The following is a 2,281-nucleotide window of genomic DNA, read 5'->3' as shown; positions in this document are numbered from 1 at the left end:
AAGCCGCTCCCGCACCGCCCCGCCGACAGCCGCGGCTCCTCCTCCGCCTTCCTCCTCCTCCTCAGCGGCCTGATGGGGCTTGTAGTCACAGCCGGACCGCCCCCCCACCTGGAGACCCTGGTGGCCTCCCGGCAGTGGCATTCCAGACTTCCCCCGGGGTTTTGCGGGCGGTGGTGGCCCCGAAGGCAGCGCAGGCTGCGCTCGGGGCAGCGCGGGGATGCTGGCCGGGATGCTCCCCTCACCTCTGCACCCTTGCCCCGTGGCTCTTGCTGGCCCCAGGGAAGCCTCGGGCCCCGTGGGTGCAGGCTGGGGCGGGGGCCCTGCCTGCACCCCCCGTTATCCTGTGCAACACCCGCTCTGGAGGCAGCGGGATGCGGGCGGTGCATGCAGGCAGCAGGGTGGGCAGAGCTCTGGGCAGCCTGGAGCCCCAGCCAGCCCCCCTGGAGAGCAAGGCCCAGGGCAGATGTTTGAAGGGTCCCAAATCATCAGCCCCGAGTCCTTCCCACGGCTGCAGTCCTGCCCTTCCCAACTGTTTTCACTGAGGTTTGGAGCAGGAACGTGGCAGCTCTAACACGGAGCTCCCCAAAACTCTCGACATGCACTTTTGGCTCGGGCTCAGCTGGGGCCACACCCAGTCCCCGAGCCAAAAGGCAGAGTGGGACATTGTCACACCAGCGAGCCCAGCCTGGCTTCTGTACTGCCCAGTGATGGAAGGCCAGCTCACAGAGCCCAAATTTGGGCACTCAGAGGAGTTCCCCCAAAGCTGGACTGGCTCAGGGATGGTGCGGGGCACTCAGCCTCCGTGCAGGAAGCGCTGTGGGAGCAGTCATGAGTCCAAATCAGGGCATCCCAGGATGAAGACATCTCCAGTCAGCAGGGAAAGACTTGCCGAGGCAATGTGTAAGTGATTAAGTTATAAGAGGGAAGAGGACAGGCTGAATTAGCCCTGTCAGTCACTGGTGTTAGATTTGAACCAAATGCTGGGCATCCATCCCCAGGAGCAGCCTTCTCCTGCTTCAGGCAACCGTTCAGCTCCCCATGCCAAGACCTAGGGAATATTTCCCTTTCAGATTTGACAGATTTGTGGACAGGGAGAAGGGGGGAAGGTAACACACCTGCTGGGATGTTCTCCCAGCAAGCTGGAGATGGAAAGTGTTTCCATGATGGCAGAACCAACCCCAGCCCTACACATGCACAACTCACCCCACGTACATTTAGGGTGCAATCACCCATCCCCAGCCCTGCCTTCCTCATTGCCCAAGAGCCAGGAGCTTTGGGCTGAAGGTTCCAAGGCTGCTGGGGGACCCACACCAGCTGGACCTTGCTAGCCATGACTCCCGCTGGGCTTCTGTCCCAGCCTTTTCTATGCTGGCTCCAAAACAGACCTTACAGACTCGTGATGAATGGGCTCTGTGGCTGCTGGTCATTTGGCATGGTTTTCTGCATGATTGCATCAACAGGGCACAAGTTCTTGGGCCTTTGTCAATAAAGGTGCTTGGAAATGGCGGAAAGTGGGGAAAACCACACCCTGCTTCCAGGAGGCTCAAGGATCTGGCTGCATGTCGGGGCTCAGCACAGAAGTGACCATGAGCTGTCACCATCTGGTGGCATAAGTTGTGCACAAGCAAGTCCTCCAGGATGGACAGGGAGAGGGATGACCTCCTGGAGCAGGTGGGGGTCTGCAAGAGGCATGGCTGCGACCGAGGGGCAGCAGAGACCACGGAGCAAGCTGGAGCTCACTGCTGTCCCTTTCAGGGGCGTGCAGGGGCTGGGGCAGTTCCTTGGCATCAGCAGCCCCCGCTGGGCCCCTGCCCTTCTCCTGGACCAGGGCAGGGAGCGTGCGATGTGCAGGGCTCTTCCACAAACACATTTGCATTGGTGATGCAGTTTTGAGCCTTGCGAGGCCAGAGCTTGGAGAGCTTTGTCTTGGCTGAGGAGGAACAAAGGCATTTGGGGAGCAGCTTCCCTGGGACATGGCTCCCAGAGCCCAGAGCTTGCACAGCCCCCTGCAGACCCCCCTTCCTCCTGCAGCACAAGCAGGGGCTGTACCTGCTGGCATGCACCCACCTCTGCCTTCCCACAGGATGTCCCAGCTGTGTCCCTGCAGGGTGTCACGCACACGTGTGCACACACGTAGCCCCTCCAGCCCCACGTGTGCCCCCCTGCACGCTCAGTGCCGTCAGACTGCCCGCCTCCACTTGCCAGCCCAAGGCCACGGGGTGGCCTTCATCCTCCTCCTCCTCCTCCTCCTCCTCCTCCTCATCGGCTGCCTCCACATGCC

This window comes from Motacilla alba, chromosome 22 (assembly GCF_015832195.1).
Source record: "Motacilla alba alba isolate MOTALB_02 chromosome 22, Motacilla_alba_V1.0_pri, whole genome shotgun sequence".
Classification (NCBI taxonomy): Eukaryota; Metazoa; Chordata; class Aves; order Passeriformes; family Motacillidae; genus Motacilla; species Motacilla alba.
The sequence above is the reverse complement of the archived record's forward strand: the minus strand, read 5'-3'. Positions refer to the sequence as shown.